At 32.4% G+C, this 26320-nt stretch overlaps 1 protein-coding gene across 2 annotated transcripts in view; it reads right to left on the bottom strand.

Moving 5' to 3' along the window:
- Positions 1 to 26320, bottom strand: part of Ggamma30A (guanine nucleotide-binding protein subunit gamma-e) — a 76121-nt gene that overhangs the window by 39258 nt on the left and 10543 nt on the right. The window lies entirely within an intron of this gene.

Here is a 26320-nt window from a genome sequence, read left to right as displayed (position 1 = left end):
AGGGCTTTAAAATATTACATTTTATTTTATTTTTTTTAAAAAATAATTAAAAACAGTTAAATGCATTTGAAAGAGTAACCTTTATAATAAAGTTAACAAGTATAATAATTTTATCAACCTTGCGTCTCTTTCATGAAGACAACAATAAGGAAAATTTTAATTACTATCATTTAAAGGTTAATTACGTAGCTGTTTCTCAGTTAATCTTGTTATTATAAATAATTAATTTTTACAATTTTATTTAATAAAAAAGGTACGAGTAACAATACTTATATACATTTAAATAAGCATTTCTTGTAAGTCGTTTAATATTTACTTAAGCATAAGTTATTAAGATCATACATTAACTACATATTACTTCACACAATCAGAAAAAGAAGAATGGTCACACAAGATTGTTTCCCGAAGAAAAATAGAAAATGTTAAAAGAAGCCTATATCACGTAGCAAATTGAGTTAAAGATATATAACTAATACAGTAATTAATACAATCGAATAAAAGGCTCGTCTTTTAGACACCCACAGCAAGGCTCAGGCCGTCCCCAAAGATATTTATGGGTACATACCATATTAGCAATGCTTAGTAGACGGGTTGGCATTCGTAGTGTGGTATTATGGTACGCAGATGGCGTTACTGTCCATCCTCTGGATGCTTGGTTGTAAGCAGAGGCAATCCATTTTAATTATCATTTAAGGCTGTTCCTCTGGATTCGAACCTGCGGCCTATGATAGTAAGTCTCATTCCTCTACCGCTGGCCTGAAGGCCTAATATATTTTAACATAAATTCTATGCATATTCACGTACGTAATTTATATTATTGTGAAACATTAATTTTGTACTTCTAATAAAAAATATAATAATTAAATCTAATTAATATAGATACATACAGATATGTATTAATAATTGTAAAAAAATTTTCAATATCAAAATACTTACTTATATCTAGAAGTATCAATAAATAATGCATATTTTTTGTTCTATTTTAGTGAATATTAATGATGTATGTAAAATTTGAGGTAACACTATACTTATTGTATCATATCATCTAATAAACGACGACGAATTTAGTCATTGCACAATGCAAGTGAAATAATTTTTTCCCATAAAAATCTGTAACACTTTTCACACCGACTGTACGTATAATCCATCTCGCTCATGCAACAAGGGGAGAACTTACATTAGTGTGGGTGTGTATTTACGTGAGTGATGCGCGCGCATGGTGTTACAGTTTCTATGACAACCCCTCCACGCACACTTAGGTCGTTTTGCGCAAATTTAGTTAATGTACGCATTCCAACAAACTGTAACTCTATTACATAAGTTACAAGATACGTTTTCCATCAACACGTTAAGTATAAAACTAATGAATTAAGCGTAATGCCCGGTAGTCGCCCGTGTTTCGTATTCCATTATTCTTCGTCTGTTGTACGGCAACACAGTAGCACGCCATACGTTATAGCTTCGCGTTGGATTTTATATTCTATTTCTATGTTTATAAAGATGGTTATCGCAGCAACCATAAATTTAAGTGAAGAAAACTTTTGCGCCGATCTTAATGTGTGTAAGGTGCTCCAATTAACATACGTTCGAGCATTTATTGCTAAGATAATTATAAGCAAATAGGTTACCGAAATACCGGAGGTGCCTTTGGAATGCTCTGAGACATTCCCGTAGCATCTAATATCTTACTTAATTAAACTCATAACGATCTTATGAAAACGTCCTAGTTTATTAACTTACATTTATAATATAAATAGTGATTAGTTCCAGATCTAAAAGGTTTAAAGAAGGTTTAATGTCAATTAAAGTACGGGCCAGCGGTAGAGAAATGAGACCTGCAATGGTAAGCCTTCGTAAAGGTTCGATTCTGTGAAAACAGTCTTACATATAATTCCCACTTTGAGCAATAAATATATGGGATTGCACTGCTAACAAATATGTTTCCCAATGATGGGCAGCAGCATCCATGGCGTATCATAATACCACACGGCGACTGTGGTGTATCCCATCATAAACAACCTTGGTGGAGCCCCATGCCTTGCAGTGTGTTTATGTTCAGAATCTACGACAACGAAGAATGTCAGTACCCATTTCAAAAATAATTAGTTTCTGAAATTACGTCTAACGTAATGTTGTTTTAGTAAGAATAAGCGTTTAAAAAATCGGATTATTACATACTAAAATTAATCTGTTCCTGGATATGTAGTGCCAGATGTTTTGTATAAAAAATAAATTAGTGATATATTTTCGAGCGATAAGGATAATATGAAGGTTTATAGAGGCCAGAAGTCATAAGAGAAGGAAGAGAAATGACAAATGCAATACTAAAAGCCTTAAAGCTAGTAGCAATATGCCCGATAAATCTCAAGGTGGGCAAACAATAGATGGAATATAAAAGCGACTTCCCAAGGAATGTCGGAAGAACATTTTAGCAGTGGTTAATGTAATTATATCACTTGATTAATAAACAAAGAATTTTTATTAGATAAATGAAAATAATATAAAAATAAAACAGTTGTTTACATTTTGTTTTAACAAGTGCTCGATCACCCAAGCTAGGAGGTAACTAAAAAACCCCAAAGCGCAGGGGATCGTAGAAGTAATAGAATATTTCCTGATAGAGATACCACGATTCCTCAAAAAGCTCAGAAAGCAGCCAACGGGGGGTTTTAGTGGGTAGGAATCCCATATAACTATACCCTACCACCAGAGTAAAGGTATCTTGGACATCCGATAGATTAATCTCCTGAAACCAAAAGTCCAGCCATGCTGATCTAAGCGGAAGCAACGAGTAAAAAGTCTGTAGTTATGTTAAATTTTAGGTGTATCATCTCTTTTTATAACATCTGTACTTTAACAAAAGTGTAAGTAGTCCTGAATTAAAATTAGAAATTGAAACTGTATTGTGATATACTAAAAGGGTGCGGCGAAGGAAAAAAGACGAGGTGTGAATGGAATTTAAATAGATGGTAAGAGAATGAAAGAAAAAATATGAAGAATGGAAGGAGATTAATAGAGATTGTGAAGAACAAAAACACGAACTGTAAAAAAAAGTCTTAGTCCTCAACACGAAAGAGGGTAAGAGAAGCTGAAAAATAAAAATAAGAAAAAAATTGTAATTCTAGATTAATTTTTTTTATTTTATATTGTATTTAGATGATCACGATATATGTATACATAATAATCATAACGAAATAAAACAATGTAAATAAATATATTTTGTAATAATCAATAATCGAAGAGATTAATGATAAAATCTAAAATAAGTTACATCATCATTACTTATCATTAAGTTAACTTGATGTAAAACAGGTTATTTTGTGAGCCTTGTAGAATAACAAGCAATACCGAAACCTGAAAACTGTGCAAAGTTTACTTGTGTCAGTTAAAATGCTAAAAAATTTAAAAAATGTGTACAGTTACACAGAGCAATTTGTTATATAAGTAAAAATATTAAAGCTTTCATTTTATTATGTCATTACACATATTTCTAAACTTATTCAATAAAATAAGGGGCTATTAAATAAGTTGCATTTATTAATTTTATTCAGTGTAATACTTTTAAAGGGGTTTGTTCCTATTTCAAAAGAGCCTGTATGAATTGAACAATCTGAAATATGTTTTTTTTTATTTTATCTATAAGAATGCGATGGACAAATACCTTTTGATTTTACAAAGCCTACAGGCACAGATAGTAAACAATAATAGATTTTAATATAAGATGTACAGGTATATTATAAATATATATAGAATTGTATTTAGAATTCTGAAACCGCCTTTTCTTACTATATTATAATTATTTTTTATTATTTTTGAAATTTGATTATTGGATAGTGTGTTCCTGGTGTAGGATATAACTGCTTTAAAGTTTTAACAATCATATAATTCTCTATATATATTATGCTACATATATACATGTATATTCATAGAACAGAACTTTGTAAATTTAAATTTACCTACATGACTAAGTCGATGAATATTCGATTAACAAAGATGGCTTAATTTCTTATTATAGATGCATTGACACGTCCGTTCATCCGCTGGCACTTTGCCTATAAAGCGAAAGGAAGAAATAAAATTATTATATTCAAGCGTATGAGTTTTTTAATGTATGGATATGAATGAAGACGAAAGTTTTTTTTTAAAATGGAATATTAAAGGAACTTTTTAACTAAGATATATAGGGTTAATAAACACTAGATTTTAGATATTATATTGTATATAATTGGATATATAATGCTAATGTAAAATGTGTTAGTAATTGAATGACGCAACTCACCTATCAGAAATTAATTACGCAATTAAAAATCCACACATGTACACTAAGTACAACACAATCAAATTACATTATACGAATTAATATATATGAATAATTTAAATATGCATGATATTTAAATATACCTTCATAAATATAAACTAGAGTTGTTAAATGAGCAGCGAAAATATATTAATACTGTTCAGTAACACAGACTGAGCACAAATGATAAATAACTTTATCACTATACCGTCAATTTTTTCTGTAAAGATATTGTAAGAACTGAAATCTAACAAAAGATCATAATAAATACATTTAAAAAACTTTTAAGTAAAACGGTTTTTTGATACCCATATTGTGGTGGTTGTGGAAAAATATGTACCTAGTCTGCCATATTGGAACGGCGTCCATCTTGAATTTTAAATTTTGACATAATCATCGTGTTTTACTAGTGTAGCCCTTTCATTTGATACCCATATTGAGGGGGTTAAGGAAAAATACGTAATCCGCCATTTTATATCGGCGGCCATCTTAGATTTATAATGTTACTGATTTTATGATATTATATTGTCATCTAAATTAAATGTGTGTACTAAATTTCAGATCAATCTGACAACGGGAAGGTGCTTAAATTACAATTTCTAATTTTGACCCAAATAAATAAACAAATAAATTCCGTACGGTTCGAACTAAATAAAACCGTTTAATAAAAATTAATAAATATATCATCACCGTTTCAGTCGTAAGACGTTTAATATATGACATGGGGATGATATAACTGTAGATTTCCAATAGGACTGGTTCGCAACTACGTGGATCAGCTTTTATTTGAAAGTCCAACCTCTTACGGAATGCGTTCCGATCTTTTTTATGGTTGTAATAGAATAGGCGTTTGTCTTCCATCTCACCTGATGAAAAGTGTAAATAAAGACGAAGGTGGTACACGCCCATCCAAAAGAAACCTGTTCACTCTACTCTTAAAGGCTACAGAGTTCAATCTATAAGGAAAATAGACTCAGGCATGTCGTTCCAAATCTTGGCGACTCTCACCAAAAACGAGCTGTCAAACCGTTTAGTTCGACTTTTAGGTCAATAACGTATGTACGTAGTCCGATAAAGGAATGGAGATGGCTCAATCAGTTCAAAGTTTGTTTAAAGTTTCAAGTCTGTTGTGTCCACTACTAAACCTTACAATCGTTCTGTTTATAATTGTTAATTTGTTTTATAGCAACAATTTATAAATGATATTTACGTCGGATTTTATGTGAACTGACCACCCACTAGGTGAATCGTCAACATGGTCAAGGTTGTGTACAGTCTCTAGAGATATATATATATATATATATACAATGGAATCAGGCGTTATTTCGCGGAAGTCCATCCTAAGGTGCATTTTATTGCATGACTACGACTGCATGTGCGGAAGTGGCTAAATATTGGTCCTTTTCGTACAATATATATATATATATATATATATATATATATATACATATATATATATATATATATGGGCAATTATGCTTCAAAAGAAGCTATGGCGACAATGTTTTTAACAAAAACCTTGTAAGAAAATATAAATTAAAAAGAAATTTAATTATACTTTAAATAAAATAAATGTAAGACAAAAGCTTGGAATATTGGCAATTTGTAGCCCAGGATATAGTCGGAAGGATGTAAGAAATAAAGGATCTTAGGTCGCTCGATTAAAAGGGTCAACCAAGCACCTGAAACAAATAGAGTAATTTGGTGTCGCAGTTAAAAATTAAAATCAGACGTGTATTACTGTTTGCTTTAACTTAATGTTGAATAAATTGAATAAACGTGTGTTTTTACCTCACGTGATCATATTAATAAAAATATAGCAAAAACGTATTTCCATCATGGAATGCAGGTAGTGAATTTACACTTATGATGTACACGTAAATAAAATACATTTAAAAAACTTTTAAGTTAAACGGTTTTTTTATACCCATATTGTGGTGGTTGTGGAAAAATATGTATCTAGTCCGCAATATTGGAACGGTGTCTATCTTGAATTTTAAATTTTGACATAATCATCGTGTTTTACTAGTGTAGCCCTTTCATTTGATACCCATATCGAGGGGGTTCAGGAAAAATACGTAATCCGCCATTTTGTATCGGCGGCCATCTTAGATTTATAATGTTATTGATTTTATTATATTGTATTGTCATATAAATTAAATGTGTGTACTAAATTTCAGATCAATCTGACAACGGGAAGGTGCTTAAATTTCAATTTCTAATTTTGATCTTAATAAATTCCGTACGGGTCGAACTAAATAAAACCGTTAAAAAAAACTTTTTTTTTATCCTTTACAAGCGAAGCATTTGGCCTCTATCTCGCCTGATGTTAAGCGATGTCATCTACGATAGTACATGCTTACTTACAAGAAACCTATTCACTCTTGTCTTGAAGACTCCTAAGTTATAATTGTCTGGAAACAATGACGCCGGTAAGTTGTTTCACTCCTTGGCACTATAAAAGTAATAGCGAATTGCTTAGAGCGGGTCGAAGGAATTTCAACCGTGTACAAATGTCGTGAATTGTTCTATAACTAATTTATATTATCAAAAACCTTGCAGTATGTTACTAAGAGAACTTCATAGTTTCAGCCCATAGAAGCCCACTGCAAAACATAAGCCTTCCCCAGAGATATTTATGGAGGATTATACCGTATAGGGCGGGTTGGCGATGCTGTTGACAATCATCTGGAATCTTTCTTATGAGTAATGGCAATCCTATATAAATAATTCTCAATGTTAATTATGTAAGACTGTATCTTTGGAGTCAAACCTGCGATATACGATCGCGTCTCAGATCTCTACAGCTAAGCTACTACTTTTCAAAAACAAAAGAACTTATTATTCTTGTTCCGTAAGAAACAAGTGTAGGCTAAAGGTTTACTAAGACGAACAAATACTACGGCCTAACAAACAATAAAGAATACACTCATAGTGTAAGAAAAGGACCAATATTTAGCCATTTCCGCACATGCAGTGGTAGCCGTGCAACAAAGTGCACCGCCCGCCAACCCGCTGATAAATGCGTATGCGGCAAACAATGCGAATCACACAACCGCCACCGCCAAATCACTCAACACGTGCTTCCCCCCTCCACGGGGCATCTTCAGGAGTTATGTTACACCGATTAGTGCCAAACACAGAGTGAGCTCAGTCCGTTGCCGCTTGTTATTTATATGCCACCTGTCAAGGAGTGAGAGGTATATTACTGAAATTTCTCTGTAAACGAGTGAAAGGTTTGGGGCTATCACAAGCCAATAACAACTAGTTTCTGAAACTAGATTACAAATCAGTGGAATTACAATTATTTTAATTAAGGTTAGGTGGGGAAAGAGTCCGGTTGATGTAAGTGAACGCCATAGCCTTAAGCCTTTTACGTGAATCCTTAGAAAGATATGTAGATACACTACAGATATATTTTATTTAAAACTATCTAAGTACTGATATTTAAGTGCTGTTATACAGGGTGATAAGTTATATGTGTAACTTTAAAGAGATGAATGAATGCCTCATTTAATTTAAATCACACAGTATGTGTTACGTTATCTTTTTCGTTCTATTAAGCCTATATCAGTCAGTATAAAGTCTGTTGAGACATATAAAAAACAATAATTAATTGTAATTTTTAAAACACTTTTTAACATAGTAAAATCATCCTGTATTATATTGTCTTAACTAAACTGATAGATCTTCGAATAACAAAACTGGCGACTAATAATCAGCCTGTGTAACCTTCAGTTGACATGACAACTTCTACGAACTTGACAATGTTAAACATTTAATTCCAAGAATTACGTGAACAAAATATGACTTAGTTAAAAAAATCGAGTTAAGATAATCTTTGTGTTTATCTAGGAGAAGTAATTTAAAAAAAAAACCTTTGAACAATAAAATCACGTCTCACGAGACTGGTTCTAAGTTTATCTGTAACTTAAATCTAACTTGTTTAGCATAGATACATAACGGTTTACCTCAAGTTAGTTATTACACACGACTTTACTTGCATGTTGTAACTTTTTATAAGTTAAAATAAATAATATGATATATTATACACAATTTGTTGTATTACGTCGTTGTTTTAGGCTATATATGCTCACAGAAAGTATAGGCCTCCCCCAAAGATATGTATGGGGGATATACCACAATCGCCATACTTGGCAGACGCGTTTGCGATTACGATGTGTTATTATACTACGCAGAGAAGTTATTTATGAGAAGAGACAATCCTGTACAATTAATGCACAAAGTGTTAATTATGCAAGATAGCATTCCGGGAATCGAATCCGCGACCTACGATCGCAAGTTGTAGTAATATGTCGCGGGGCTATCATAGCTCATTTATTTACTCTATTATTGTAAACGATGATTTCCTTCAGACAACCATCGGATTGATTGGTAATTAAAAAATATATATCCATTAGTTACTTGACAGATTCTTGACAGTCTGTAGTGAGTCATACGAATTATTTTAAGTATGTTTAAAAACTGTTAGATTGGTAGCGTTTTAAAATTTTTCATAATGTCTGTACATAGGGGCTGTTACATATGTATACAATAATACACACATACATTCATCTATACACACACACACACACACATATAGATATGTAAAATGATTCAGAATTGATTTTAGCTTCAAATGATTTTTTTTCTAAAATACGAAAGATAACACATGCCACGTATTTTTAAAAAAAATTAAATAATAATTATTTTCTATTAAATACCACACAAACTAACAATTTATAATAAATTGTATATATTTATCTATCGCATTGTATATTATTCATTGAAACCAGATACGACCGTTTCAGGCGTAATTAAATATTTTCCCAGAATTGTTTCATTCCAACCTAAAAACAGGTTATATTTCCATTGTTTTGAATTGCTGATATTATTTTTAACTATGGGAAGACTGGTTCAAATTAAGTATGCTTTAAAATTATAGGCCATAAATGGTATAAAACTTAATGATTCATTTAATTTTCTTAAATATAAATTAGAAAATAAATCAACGTAATTGTCAACGAACGTGTACTTCCGGACAAAGGTATCCTCTATAGATTTCTTATAAAACCGGTTTTAATCGGCCTATTTAGTAAGAAAAGGACCAATATTTAGCCACTTCCGCACATGCAGTGATAGTCGTGCAACAAAGTGCACCGCCCGCCAGCCCGCTCATAAATGCGCATGCGGCAAACAATGCGAATCACACAACCGCCACCGTTAATTCACTCAACACGTGTTTCACCCCTCCATGGGGCATCTTCAGGAGTCATGTTACATCGATTAGTGCCAAACACAGAGTGTCTACTACATCTAGTGTCTTGAAAACTTTGACAAGGTCTTTTGTTCACCTTTTGTGTGTTCTACTCTATATTTAGAGCCTTAAGGCTCCAGTGGTCATCTGTTCTGCGCACTATGTAACCTATCCACTGACACTATAACTTGACAATTCGGTAAGCTATGTCGGTTAATTACGATTATCTATTGATCTCCTCATATAGACCTCAAAGAGATATTTCTTAATAAAGAAATAAACCTTATTACATTGTTATAATAAATATACATGCTAGTAATGAATTGCTTTAAAAACTGTATTAGGAGTATTGTTAAGTAATCGAAAAAAAAAACCCGTTTGTGTTTGTTATAGGATCTAGGATCCTAGATAAGATAAGTTTAGAACACCCTCTGGCTTTAAATATGATTTATTTTAGTGTAATGCAATTAATTCTAGTTGCTATCAAATCGGGTACTTTTGTTATTTTTCTAATGACTTATACAAGTAACCGCAATTTACGATACAAATTGTATTATTATATGAAATAAATGTTTTGTCGTAAAATGTTAACGACAGTCTTAATTATATTTTATCACTTTGGTTAGTGATGAGGTAAAGAAGTGTTTACATTTGTGACAAAATCTCAGCACACATAAAAATTCATAACAAGGCATAAGCTTCCATGCTCGCAAACATAAACTTCCTTATGGGAGACAACAAAGGTGAGCTTTCCTCGAGTGCTGCAAGAGGATAGTAGAGATGGTAATAAAAATGAATAAAACAGATACAGGTCGGTAGAAAAGAGATAGAGAAACATATATTAAAAAAAGAAAACAAAATGAATCAATCAATAAATCTGTAAAAGATAGATCATATGAAGAATGACATAAGAGTATGAAAATAAAAAAGAAAAGAATGTGAAAAATCATTAAAAGATAGGAAACGTAACTGTCCCATAAATCAATGACAGGCCTACTATACCGGGGCTATAAAAAAACAGTAACTTCCCGGAACCTTAACTATGTCGTCATTTCACCTAGTGGGGGGCGGGGGGTCTATCGGCTCGTGGTCGCGACTCGACCTTTTGGCCTCAACAGCATTTTCTTATGCAAAAATCGGTATAAATAACCTTCAGTGAAAATATATTAAATACTTAGATTGTATCAGAGCATGGATAAAGATTTAGTACAAAGATATGTTACCTATTTTAACATTTTACATGTAGAATACCTGCATAGCGAAATCTACTTGCTACTCCCACAGCACTCCTTCAGAAACCTCGTAAGGCATTCTAAAGACGTCCTTACGGATCCTACCGCAGGATTATCACAATGCAGTCACCACCCCACACGCTTCAGACACCCACAACTCTGCAAGCGAAAATACAACCTCAACAATAACCACTCCATTGACGACTGCTCATGGCACGAAAAAACACGTGCGATGATCAAAAGCCAAGCATCATATTCTACACAGTTCGATACGTAATGCGAACAGTGTGGATGAACCAAGGTAGGATCAGTATCCTTCCTTAGATTCCCGAGTGGTGCACGCTGCCTTTCATTCCTCACTCCACACGCACTACACAAACAGCAACACAGACCCTATCAGGTAAACCTTGTCTTCACTGCCTCATCCTTTATTAGAGTATCTGAATGCTTTAGTTTAGACCCTTCAGTACCGTGAACTCATTTCCGAAGAAGCTGTAAAAGCCTGAAGGTTTAAAGCACAAACATCTAGAAACAGTACAAGTTTATACAAATAATCGAATTATATATAGATTTTGACTACACCGACGAGACGACAAGTCTTTAAAGTATGTTTACAATATGTTCAATAGAATGTACCGAGATTAACAATTATATACGTCAAAAGTAGGAAGGAATATTTGAAGTTAATACTACGAAATATGAATAGATGTATAGAATGAATAGACAGCTGTTTTTATAGTTTATTTAACTTACTTTAACTTAATTATATCAGAGATAAATTAAAACATAATTAAATTTACTGTGATGTATTAAAACTGTGATAAATACACCTATAAGAGAATTCAGAATCTAAAATCTGTAATAAACTGTTATAAAAAGGACCAAGCTGCAGTGATCAGGATGGATGAATGGGATAGAATAGAATAAAAGAGAAAGACAGATATAATTGTAGAGCGAAAGAACGGAAAGAAAGATAATGTGATGCATGGAAGATAAGTATGGTAATAAAAAATGAAATGTGAAAGAAATAATAAGATAAAAGTAGTTTCCCTGGTTCCCATACAAATAGGGATAGTAGAAGAGGTACATACTTTAACTGTACCTACAGATTTAAAATCATTAGAAGTTATTTGCCAGTCATATTTAAATTGATAAAATAAATGAATGTTACATATTTTATAGTGGCTACATTAGAACTGGAAATAGATATATGTTAAAAGTAGTAAAGATTTTATTTACAAATTAGATATATATTAGGATGACCGAAAAGTTATGTCGTTTCTGTCGACATATTTTTCAGAGAAACCGATTGATTTTTACCGCTACGCCATTGATTTGTATACTAGATGGCAAAAGGTTGTCGATAACGAAAGTGATATTGTTCATGAGAAATAAAAACTTGTTAAAAATGTTGTCGTGTGAATTTAACTGAAGAAAACGACATTACTTTCTGGTCACCCTAATATTCACATTTACAGCTTTTATAGAGATTGACAAATAATGGGTACGACATAAATTCCCTCAGGAGCATAATCGTGTAATAAATTGGTGTGTTGCGGTTTATTTCGCGCTAGTTTCGACTGCATACGTTAATTGACGTAATATCTAATTACACTCCAGCTTCTAGTTTAGCACGATGTGTTTAATGTTTAATTTAACAGGTAATTTAGTGCTAGCGTTAGTAAACATATTTTGTATAAATATTTATTATTATTTCTAATATTATTTTGATTATTTTGTATGACAAGATATATAACAGGTGTCGTAAAAGTAATGTCATGATGTGAATGTACTTTATACTAGATATACTTTACCGTTTATTAACTACTATTTCTATTTATATCTACATTATAAATTTCAAAAGAAAGCGAAATTTGGCGACATTTATAAAAATTAAAGCACCTTCAAATTGTGACATTACTTTTGCGCCACCTGTTATGTTAATGCAATTTAAAAGCTTTAATAAATTTAAAATGCAAGTTATTCTTGGTAGGAATATTTTAAGACTAGAGCCTTAAAAGTAGAAAGAGATTCTCTACCCTAATAAAAGTAAAGTAGACCGTATGGCTGTTCCAACATCATCATATAAGCCGATTGACATCTAATGCAAGGAATAGGCCTTTATATTTCGGCAAATATGTCATCGGTCTATCAAGTGGGAGACCTATTTATTTATTTATTTTTATTTAATATTCTTTATTGTACACGTTAAGATACATTTAATAAGTTTTACAATAATATACAAAAAAGTACAATGGGCGGTCTTATCACACAAGGCAATCTCTTACAGACAACCATAGCATAGAAAAGGTAAAAGTACTAATAAAGGGTAGTTTACGTGTACAAAAAATACATATTCACAAACAAATGAACATAAATATATATAGACATATATACTTAAACATACATAATAATAAATACATACTTATAATAAATAAGGTTTAATATGACTTACCAACATGTATATATTTTGTCTTACGTATTTCCATAAATAAAGAAAAAAATAATAGCTGCACATTTTGCATAAATTCAAAATAATATTTGAAAAAAAATTAGTTTCGCGTACTAGTAAATTAAAGTGGGAGTGGGCAGATGGTGGTGGGTACCTTGATCGTGTGAGTACGGCAAGGCCCAAAAGCTTTCCTGCTGTCTGTACTGTAATAAAGAATGCAGTGATCACTTTGTAAGTGAAAGTGACATTGATCCTCGTATAATAAAGAATTACCTTCGAATGGTTTTTTTATGGACATATTTTTGGACCTCTCGTACCTTGTATCGTATGAAGGATAACAACCTTTTTATTTTAAGTATATTTTTCAATTTGTGTTTTCTTAACATTGTCCTCTTCTGTTCTACACAATCTCCATTAATCTTCTTACATTCTTCACATATTCTTCTATTCTCTTATCATTTGTTTACATTATATTCACACCTCGCCTCTGTTTCTTCTATCAGGACTTTAACACTTTAGTACAGATAGCATGAAAATAGTTGATACTCCAAAAACTGGAACTAACTACAGACGGTTGCGAATGTGACAAGTATCTTATGGCTGGACTGCCATTCCCCATAATCAGTAATGAAAATTGTGACAAGGTTCTCTCGTCGCCACCATCGCCACCGCTCGGCTGGACTTTATTTGATTTCGGAGGAGGGGGGGAGGGTAAACTACCCGAAGTTTAAGATATCTTGACTCTGGTGGTAGGGCATCTCGTCTCTCTTCCTTCACCACAGTCTTTTGGTATATAACAGTACAGTTTCACAATTTGAGTTTCTACAATTATGTTTAATTTCAGGACTCATACACTTTTTATCAATTCAATATTTCATTTATTCTAAATAACAATTTATTATCTTATCCTTATTCTTACCCGACCCATGTTGCATTGCATTCAAATGGTTAAGATTCTGAATAGGTAAAACTTCCACCCACTAGGTAGACAGACGACTTTGTCGGAAGAAGCTGGTGTAGCAGTAACCAAACAATGATAAGATATGTTATTTCTTCTTTATTCTTATATAAGCGATCTAAGAGCTTAGCAGTATACCACTAGCTTGGCTACCTTAAAGATAACTTAGGCTGTGTCCTCTGCGCCCTTCTGCTTGAAAACCCTAGAATTTGCAAATGCCATTCGGACGGCAGATCTGGTAAATTTTTTTAACACATATGTTAGTCTTATTGAAAAACTTGTGTTAATGTCACGTGAAAATTGTCTTGTGTTTGAGGTAATATACTTATTTATATATATATATATATATATATATATATATATATATAAGTATATTATACTCACGAATACGTATCTACATAACAAAGATTCTTGGATACAATGCGGATAAAGGAAGGCATTTATGAAAACGGAAAAATTCTTGTAACGTAAGACGCAATGTTTCAGACAAAGCTTCGTTATAGTACTCGCCCGGAATAAGTTTACGTTGGATTTGCATAAATATCTTACACGCGCCCCCTATATTTACACGAATAAACAAGATGGCTATGTCTCACCGCGATTTCATAGCAAAGTATTTGCGAGTTCGCGGCATGAACTCGACAAACCCGAAACGTGACTTTAAACCTGTTTATAATTTGTTTGCATGAAGTAAGTGGTGAATGTAATATGTCTTACGAAGGCATGTATAAAGATTACATGTGAAATGTTTTAGTTGGTTTTCATCTGCATTCAAACTGAATGTTATTTTATATCTGTTATATTTAGATGATTGTTGTGGCCATAAGTTATTGCAGTGGAACCCCCTTAAACAAGCACAGCGCCAAGATCGACCTTGTTAAGGTTATCAAAAGACGCCAGATAAATGTACTTTACTACAGGTCCAATTGGTTATCGATAAAGGAGGAGTTTAAGCAAGCAAGGGACTTATTTATAGCTACTTCCGCTATGCAGCAGTAGTCGTGCAATAAAGTGCACCGCCCGCCAGCCCGCTGATAAATGCGCGTGCGGCAAACAATGCGAATTACACAACCGACAGTCCACACTGGACTGTCAGTTTGACTGGGCCCATCTTCCGCGAACTTTGACTAATTTCAACTGTCTCATATCATAAATCCATCTTTCCTTAGATTGCCGAGTGATCCACGCTGCCTTCTAAATTTTCACTCCACACACATTACACAAACAATAACACTGATACGACCAGGAAAGCCTCGACTCTACTGCCTCATCCTCCACCTGAGTTTCTAATGTAGGTTTGGAAACCTGAATGTTTATTTTAGTATAGTTCACGGACCCTTCCGTTTCGTGAACTCATTTGCAATGAAACTGTAGCTGTACAAGGCTAACATAAAAAATTCGGCCAAGGAAGCGGCCCTGAAGAGTAAAAGACGACTAGAATATGAGAGATGCCCTGTTTCATTCGTCGAGCGGCAACTGAGACAGGAGTCGCTCGACGAATGGAACAGGAGGTATGTAGAAGGAACGACGGCTTCGGTGACGAGGATGTTCTTCCCGGACGCCGTCTCAGCCCACCGCGTGCTCCGCAGCATCGAGGTGGACGCGGTCTTGGTCCAGCTCTTCACGGGGCACGGGGGGTTCTCTGAGTACCTTCATAGGTTTAAGCTCAAGGAGGACCCCTCGTGCTTCTGTGAACCGGGCGTGGACCAGACCGTGATCCACCTTGTGGCCCGGTGTCCCGCATTCGGGGGACTCCGGTTCGACTTCGAGTGCCGGTCTGGGGTTCAAATCAGGGAGGAGACAATACCCTCCCTGATAGGCGGAGAATATAAACAATCATTCCTATCCCTTTGCAGAGAAATAGCGGAAAGTGCAATGAAAAGAAACAAAACGTAAATATAGTAAATAAATAAATAAATATATATTAAAAAATGAAAATAGAAAATATAATTATTAACTATTAAAATATATAAATCTATGAAAAAATAATTATTGTATAAGAAACAAAAATGTAAAATAAAAAAAAAAAAAAAAAGATTGAAAATGTAAAAAGCAAGGGAAGAATGATAGATGATCAGAGCAAAAGAGAAAGACAGACGAATTGTGGCATGAAAGATTAGAACAGAAAGAAAGATTATGTGAAGAATGAAAGAGAAGAGAATGAAAATAAAATAACTAAGTGAAAAAAAATTTAATGCTTGTAAAGTCCCTATCCCAACATAAATAGGGGTACGAGAGGCCCCCAATAGCGGGGGTCATAAAAAAAAAAAAAAAACATAAAAAATTCACAGAAACAATATAATACATAAATGCACTTTATTTAATTTTATTTAATTTTCTTTATAGTATACGCTAGCTAAAATAAAAATTGTTTCATTGTTATAAACAAAAAAGAACAGCAAGCGGTCTTATCACACGAGTCAATTTGTAACATAAAACCATAATAAGGAAACACTAGAAGTATAAATAATAGGTAGTTAACGTGTACAAAACATATATGTAAACATACAAACATGTGTACATAGTATATATACTTATAATAAATAGGGTATAATACATTTTATGAATACAATACAATAATATATTAAAATATCAAACTGACTTGGATCGCACTTACCTTAGAAAGAGTAAAGAAACAGAGAAAGAGAAAGAAATGAATTAACGGATAAATAATCATAGGTCTAGGAAATAATTTTTAACCATTTTCTTAAAAATATATCGTGACGTAGAACGTATTCACAATCATTCCACAATCGAACGGTCTGTGTGGTAAAATATTGGAACATGAAAAAGAATGCGCCAATATTTTTAATTTCAGATTCTCTGATGACATCAAAGACATCTGGAAGTGTATCATGGAGAAATTGAAACCTTAACTTGAGATAAGATTGAGGGGATTGAAAATAAAAAATAAATTATGTGTCGTCTTGTTGTATTATTTAGTTAATAGTAACGTGAGAGATTGAAGAAAAAATTCAATGTTAATAAAAACTTCCGATTACTTTAGCAAAAAAAAACTTACGTTATTTGACTTTGTATCTTCAGTCTAAATACAAGAATAACAGTCGGGTTAATATATAACATTAAAATAAAATAAAATCTGTAAAAATGAGAAGTGGAAAATTATTATGAAAATTTATCGCAAAAACAATGTTGAAGCTCTATCGAATTATCTTCCTTCAAGCTTATTTGTGTAAAACTCCGCCATTGCTGTTGTTTGAATAATCCAATAATTTAAAATCATAACTTTGTTTCTTTCCTCCGGATACAGTTTGCACAATGCAATAAAATTAAGCTGAAATATGAAGCATTTTTTACAGTGCTCCGTGAAATATTTCATAATTTTTTTTGCATTTTCAGATTAACAATGATAGTTGAAATTATAGCCAAGTGTAATTGAAATGTCAATTCAATTACAGTGGCCAAATTACTGAAGGTGTTCGAATTATAAGCGCGTTTGAATTTGGAATCGAACTCATAAAAATGCTTTGATACTAAAAACTATTGTAGCCCTAGTGGCCAGTCATATTGAACGTTCTTACGTGAACGCATGTAGCGTTTTTGTATTTTATCTGTATTCAAACAAGACCGTTTATTATTTTTATATCTGTATTTTGACTTTTAAGTTTGAATGAACCTCATAAACACGTATTCCCACTTTTAATATTTATTTATTATGAAAAGTAAACATTTAAATTTGTTAATAAAACGTAATATTTACAATTTAGGAATTTAAATATTTTCTAAATAATAATATAGCTATTGTCAATGTAAGAAACGCCAGAATACTGTTTAGTAAGCCTACAAATACAATTTTTTATATGTGTTAATAGATTTCCTCAATGTTTACGTTCCGACACATTCCACGAGGATACGGTGGACAACCTCCGCCATTACACATTCAGTGTCGATTTTACTAAACAATAATTTAATACAAAAGCCTACTACTTTGTAAAGGATGTTATATTGATAATACAGTTTGGAATAATTCTAGTTTAAGTTATTATTAGTTTAAATAATCTGGAATTGTTTTCAAGATGTATATAACTGATCAGCATATATAATCTTAAGTGTATATTTTTTTAAATATTTTTTTATTAATTTTATTGTAAAATGTAAACAGAGTAATTTTCAATGAACCTTTTTAAAGTTATCACTCTGAAAGGTAAAACATTAATTTTTTTTTTCTATTAGATTGCGATTGATTAATAACTTCTGACAGTACAAAGTTTGTAGTGAAAAATGTAAACTATAATTATTTTTTATAAGTAACAACTCGCATTTAATTACAATATTTTTATTACGTTATTTTTTATATTTGAAGTAATTGATTGTAATTAAAAAATTACAGTTTCTATACATTGATTAAATTTATTTTAAAGCTTATACATTTATAAACAATCATCCTTGTACATTGTACAAAATATTTACATCCGTCTTAATAATGATAATTTATTTCTTTGGTTTATCATAAGCTAAGGAAGTGTTTACATTGGTGATATAAAGTCAGCCTTCATTACTAGAATGCCACACTTAAAATGACAAACTCGAGTTGATAAAATATGAACATATTATTAAATACATATTAAAATTATAGCACCGGACTAAAGAGTCTTAAAATATAAATACAGTGAAGATAAAGATAAACAGATAGATGATATTTAGCGATATGAAAAAATCTAAGTTGCAATTAAGTTATTTAATGAGGTCAGATTAGAAGTACAAATTGAGTTAAACTGATTTATAATTGAGCACTGAGATACCACTCCTTCCGCAATAGCCGGTGTTCTTAATTGGAATTAATCGTGTCTTCAAGTGCGGACTTGATACGAGTCAATTATAACACCGACCACTTAAACTGTGGACTTGATGATTTATTAACCCTTAACTTGGTAAGGTACATTAGACTGTACATACATTTCAAAAAAAATTTACTGGTTAAATAATAATATTTTTTTGTTTTGTTTTTATTAAAAATATTACTAAATAATTTAGAATTAGTAGAAAAATATTTTCGTTGTTGCAACACTGAACAACACATGTCAAATTCAAAATGGCTTCGAAACAACAAAGTGTTGGCGGGACCCGGGTAAGTTTTTGCGTTATAAATTACTTTTTAGCTCAAAAACTAATAAAAAATGGTGTGTTATTTGATCTAAAAACTATGTATTACTCAAAAAGTGGTTTTATGCGTTACTGTCTCAATTTTTATGGCCGATTTTGGTTGAAACAAATGTATGTACACTGCACTGTACGTTGCCAATAACGCACTAAAATACTAAAAATGAACTATGGTAACCACGCTGTACATTGCTAAGTTTACACAGTTTTTGTTTTTCAACGAATCGGCAGTTTTTGTTTATTTATTTTTTTACCTTCTCATAAAAACTGTCTGCTTTGAACTTTTTTTTTTCTTTTTCCGCCTGCAGAACTTACAACTAACTCGCGCCCATAAGATCTTGGCTTTGGTACCCGCTCAAAACGCATGCTCTGACGATAGTTCCACATCTGATGAGGAAGCAAATGCTTATATACCGCCTTCACCAGATACCTCTGATCCACCTTCAATAGCATCATCACTAGAAGCCCTTAATTTGCTTGATACTTCAACTGACTCCAACAACGAACAGCATGATATACCCATTACTTTACCACTCACACCAACATTTGATGAAGTTTTTCCATCGCCGAATACAAGTAACTACAATGTTATACCCACATTGAACTCCATCCAATCTTTGCCATCTCCTTCTGTTGAACTATCATCTCCCCAGCCTAGCACCAGCGGACAGCAGTTACTACTTACCAGGTCCAAGCGTAAAAAGACAACAAAGACTGTAGTGACCAAAAAAGTAAAGGTTCAGAAATTCGCCCTAAATTATCAATGGTCAAAAGCAGTACTTCGTCACAATGTATCTCTTGAAGAAAACTTATACAATCTCCATCAAACACAAATAGAGACAGTACTGGATTATTTTTATTTCTTTTTTTCTCCTGACTTAATTACTGACATTGTTTATAATACAAATTTATATGCAGTTGAACAACTAGGTCGATCTATTCAGCTGACAGAAGATGAGATTAAAAGCTTCCTGGCCATTCAAATCATGATGGGTATAGTACAGATGCCAGCTTATACTGACTATTGGGCAAGAAAAACAAGATACCCTCTCATTGCTGATCTTATGCCTCTCAAAAAGTATCAACAAATACGTCGATATATTCATTTTGTTGATAATACTTTGGAAGATTCAGACCGTTATTTCAAGATTCGCCCCCTAATGGAGAAAATACGCAAAAATTTTCTGAAAATTGAAGAAGAAGGAAAATATTCCATTGACGAGATGATGATACCTTATAAAGGTCGTAAAGCAGGTAAACGAAAGCAGTACGTAAAAATGAAACCTAAGAAATGGGGGTTTAAGAATTTTGTCCGTGCGGGTGTTTCGGGTATCATCTACGATTTTATTCTGTATGGTGGCGACGATACCTTTCGTGGACTGACTTTTTCAGAGAAAGAAGCTACAATTGGTTTAGGAGGTATGGTAGTGCTTGCATTGTGTCAAACTATAAAGAAAAAGCCGGCCATTGTGTATGCTGATAACTTTTTTATGTCGCCTGAACTAACATATATTCTGCGGGAAGAATACGGGATCCTTAGTCTAGGAACAATAAGGACTAATCGTCTCAGAGGCTGTCAAGAGTTATTGCCAACTGACAAACAATTAAAAAAGAAGAAACGCGGTTCTAGCGCCCAGGTGGTTTGCAATAAGAATAAGTTGGCAGTCGTAAAGTGGAACGACAATAAAGTGGTTACACTTATTAGCACCTACATAGACTCGTACCCCTTAGAAACAATCAAACGATACGATAAGGATGAGAAAAAGAAAGTAGATGTAGAATGTCCTCAAGTGGTCAAACATTACAACAAACATATGGGAGGGGTCGATTTAGCAGATATGTTGATATCGTTATATAGAACTCCCTTCAAAAGTCACCGTTGGTACTTGGGAATATTTTCACAACTTGTTGATATGTGTATAAATAACGCTTGGCTCCTACATAGAAGAGATGGGAAGAAGACTTCATTGAAAGATTTCAGATTTGAATTGTTTGATGGGTTGTCTAATAGAATAGGAACAAACCAAAACGTTACAGACGATATAGGCGAGAATCTGAAAATCCATAAACCAGTCTCAGTCCGACCAACTGATAGCGTCAGATTTGATAACACAGGTCATCTTCCAGAAGCAGGTAATGAAACAATGCGTTGCAAATATTGTAAGAGTGGAAGAACATCTGTCTACTGTATAAAATGTAACGTACATTTGTGTTTTGTTGTGGGAAAAATAAAACGTAATTGCTTTCGTAATTTTCACCTAAAATAATAAAGAATAATTTAAATATTTCCTCCTTTTTTTGAAATAAATTTATAATAACCTGAATAATGTAATTCATTATGTCCTTGGTAGTGTACACCAAAATGTACAAACAATTTATTTATAATATTTCTGTAAAATTGGCAGTGTACATTGTGATGTACTTAAGTTTTCTCGAAACCTAGGATACCTAGATTTTTATTTTTATTTTTCTCAAGTTGTCCATTCATAAATTAAACAAAATTTATCAATAATTTCCTTTTTTTTCATATTTTTAGTTCTTGCCAAGTAAAGGGTTAAACAGAGCGGTATTAAAATAGAAATTTTCCTTGTATAGTCCACGTTTGTTTTAGATAAAAATGTAGGGTGACCATGATATTCTTACCTCGGCAAATAAAATATATGTCGCTAAGCGCAAAATTAGAGGACTGTGAAAAACTTAATCTATGTTTAATATCATTGCTAAGGTTTAATATAAAATTGAGAAACATTTATTTTTACCAATAGAGAAAATTAAACACCTTTCCCAAGCTGTCAAATATGAGATCGAAACTGCCTAATATAATCAAACAAAAATATCGTTTATGTTATATGTATAGCAATAAAAATCATCATAATTTCAGACTTGGGATGACCACTGCTGTACAGGGCGTCCCCCATAAATTTACAAGACTGAAGAGAGAAGAAGCTTGCTTCCAGAATATCCGACGATGTTCACAAGGTCGCCCGGTGACCACCTTTTGCGTTATGTAGCTTGCCCGCTGTCGTTTTAACTTACCAATCTACTGGGCAATTTCGGTAACTTTCGTTCTTCCAAGTAATGTTATCACGTTAAGACTTGCAGCATTTTTATTATGATCTATATCCCACGGATATTAGAATCCCTACCCTTGTTTTTACAATTACGTTTATTATTTCCGAAATTATTTTATGCTCACGTTTTTAGATGTTAGTGCTTAAGTCTCTTGAACTGTTAACTAACATAAATATTAAGCTATTTTAAACTAAGTTAAAACTAACAAATTATTACGATTGTTTTTACTAAGATTTTAATTCTATAGATAAATCAATCACTCTGAATTTGAACTGATTTATGAACATTTTTTTAATTGCGACAGATTTGTAAACTTTTGAAGTCATATTAAAAATATATTTTTTTATGGCCCCCGCTATTAGAGGCCTCTCGTACCCCTAATTAGTTGGGATCAGGGTATTTGTTTATAAATAAGTTTTTCAGATTTCATTCATCTCTATTCTTCATTTTTCATCATTCATCTTTATTCTTCACTCACTGTCATATTTCTCAATTTATTTTATTCTTACCTTATTTCCATCACAATATCTTTCAATCCTTCTTACTTTCATCGCCTTCCTTCCATCCAATTAAAAATATTAAATAACAGCATTGTAATACACTTTGTTTTCATGTGAAAAGAAATCGTTGTATTTTACGAAACACCTGTTACGAAAACCGGGAGAGAAGTTTGAAGTGATTGTATCGCTTCCTCCCCGATGTTATGGCCCGTAATAACGTGAAAGAATTACTGTGCATTGTTTTTGTTTTATGTTCAATGCTTTTCCAGCTTTTGAAATTCGAAACGTTTTGTTTTTATTTCACTGACTTATATTCAAAAACTCACAAACAAACCAGTATCTTCATTTACTACGACAAATTATCTTCAATCCAACTTAATATACTATAGGAAAAATAATTACGCATGATATATTTAACGTTGCCTGTAAGCATGACTTTCATCTTTTTGATACTGTTCGTTTAATTAGGTGTGAAAGCTTTAAATTTTTTAATAAGGAATTTTTCTGTTTCTTGCGACAAAAATTGTGGACAGGAATTTTGGTTGCGGTCGTGTATTTAAATATTTTTATTATATATACTTCGTTTAATATAACTTGTATGACTATAAAAGTTTGTATGGGTCGCTATTAGCGATAAGGAATTACATATGTATATATATATAGTATTTCTGAGCGATACGTTGATTTTATGTATTAAACACCAACATGAGTTGTGAATACAAATAAGTGTTGTATTTAATATTCTGCAAGAATTTAACTTAATTCGTTTGATTACATCCTTGGAAGCCTTTTTTTAGTTTTATCGATGATTTAACATAGATCGATAAATAACACAGATATTTTAATTTACTCCAAGTTAAGCGTGGGACATAGTGTCTCGTTTATTTTCTACTCAATTTTACATTTTTTTTCTTACAAAAAACTTTAACCATAATTTCATAACACTTTTATGACTCTCAAGGATTTTAAATCATTTTAAGAATTGGCGAGTGAATTGATACAGCCATGAAGCATATAGTGTGAGTGAGACGAAAAATTACATTTGCTTCAGCATGAGCAGAAGATGCAAAAAATAGCTTCATTTGGAAATTTATATATTAGAGACTCATTGGTTTTACGTGTCCAAATTTCTCGCAATTTATTAGCCAACATATTATCACAGAACTATTAAAACGATAATAAAACTTTAAATAAATAAGTGTCAATTATAACTTAAAGATAAGAACAAGTTGTTTTAATAAAGTTCTAAGTATATGTTTACTGTACAAGCCAAATTCTGTACAGCTGTGTGTATCAAACTTTAAAACTTTTGTTGTCTCTACGCTCGCGATCAAGAAGGTTAAATGAATTACTCGACTAAACATACAAAGATAGATATATTTCTCGAGGCACACGACCCGTGAACACCAGGCTAAGTTTATTTTAACCTAATCTCAGTGGATTAAGACTCATATTACCTTGTGTACAATTTATCAAATGTGTATTTATACTCCATACTGTTACAGTTACAGTTTTAAGAGTTAAACAAATTTAGGTTCTGTAGCGACGTATGAAAGTTGATTTTAAATTGCAGATGTAAATTTTACTGCACCTTGTAAGAATTACGATTAGCATCTGTGCAGCGCAAGAGATGTGTTTACTGTTTTTGGACGCGAGCACGTATAAACATACATCAATGGAATTTTATATCGTCTTTATGAAATAATGATAATTTAATTTAAAAAACGCGAACCGAGTGAAATTAAATACAATTTCACATACTAATATATTTTGAAATAGCCGTCGTGATAGATTTGTACTGTCCGAAGATAAAGGTCTATTCATACTTCAATTAAAAAAGTATGTCTTTTTAAAGGTTATCGATTTATTAATCGATTAAATGTTACTGGCCAATAGCTGTTAGGTGACAATTTTAATTTGCAGAACGTGAATTGCCAAATGCCCGAAGTCAAACTGTCAAATGCCCGAAACCAAACTGCCAAAATGCTCGAAGTCAAACTGTCAAATGCCTGAAGTCAAACTGTCAAATGCCCGAAGTCAAACTGTCAAATGTCCGAAGTCAATCTGTCAAAAATACGCTGTTCAAAGTTGACGCCAAATGTTTTCAGAATTTTTTTAGATTCGTTTTCTTCTTTTCAGCTAATAAATACTCACTGCAAGGCATATAGTTCTCTCAAAGATAGCCACCATGACCGGTCTTGCTCTGCGCGCGTCTATATATTCGATTCATGCTGGAATCTGTTAGCCGTTCTGGCTTTTACAGCTACTTCTTACTCAGGGCACGCAGATCTGAAACCCGCGACCATAACCATGCCTTTAGTCTACGTAATGTGGCGCCCACGTCGCGTCTACCATCTTGTGGTCGCCACTCGAGAACCTTTTGGCCCCAACGGCCATTGGTTACATGAGAGATGTACTCTCCCCACTTCAGACGACCAATTCTTTCAGCTACGTCCGTGACAAGATAATTAATATACATATATATATATATATATATATATATATATATATATAATTTAACCTTGGACAAAAGTATTAAAAAACTGTAAAAGACGAATGAAATAGTTCAACTCGTGACAAAATACAGATGTCGTGACTACTCCGATATAAATTTTATTTTAGTTAACTCATTACACGAAGATTCAGTGACATTACACGAGAGTGTACTAAAAACAATTACTGATTTAATGGCAGTAATCACACAAAATATAGTAATCATCTATTTTATGTGTCACTAGTTTTCTATTAATTTATTAATACTATTATGCATTTATACAAGATTATCATATCTCAGAAAGGAGTCAGGGTCTGTCATACATCGACCCATCTGACCCCTTGCGATTAGAGTAATTGGAACTAATAGTATAAATTGAAGGTGCTAACAATCATACGATATGACTGTATGAAGTAACATTATTCGTTTTAAATGACGCATTGTTAATTGTGTAATTTCAATTTGAATGTTTTAATCTAATATACAACCAATCTTTGTTCTCAGTGAGATAGTTATAAGGTAACAACTGAAACTAATTTTATATTTCTAAGCTTCTAAGTTAATTTCTTACTGCCTTTTGTTACTGTCTATCTCCAATAAAGTAAATAAATAAATAAATAAATCAACACGACAAACTTTTCCTTATCTTATCTGTCATTAATATATTCGTAGTTTTATAAATAAATAAAAAATGTATAAAAATGTGGTATTAAAAGTAAGGCTTTATGTAACACATCATTAGCTTAATTAACTGGTGCGTAAATAAATAAAGTAAATACTTTTTACACACGGGAGCAGGTGAAATAATTGACCATTAATATAATATATATGTATATATATATAGCCTTATAATGTGTTGTTATAAGAGAGTAGGGTTTAACAAATTATTTTTTTACTATGATAACACACATATTTTAGACTTAGTATTTCGCCACCA

The sequence above is a fragment of the Battus philenor genome, unplaced genomic scaffold (assembly GCF_028537555.1).
Source record: "Battus philenor isolate CCGP_79_NKW_IND1 unplaced genomic scaffold, ilBatPhil1.0.hap1 SCAF_9, whole genome shotgun sequence".
Classification (NCBI taxonomy): domain Eukaryota; kingdom Metazoa; phylum Arthropoda; class Insecta; order Lepidoptera; family Papilionidae; genus Battus; species Battus philenor.
The sequence above is the reverse complement of the archived record's forward strand: the minus strand, read 5'-3'. Positions and strand labels throughout refer to the sequence as shown.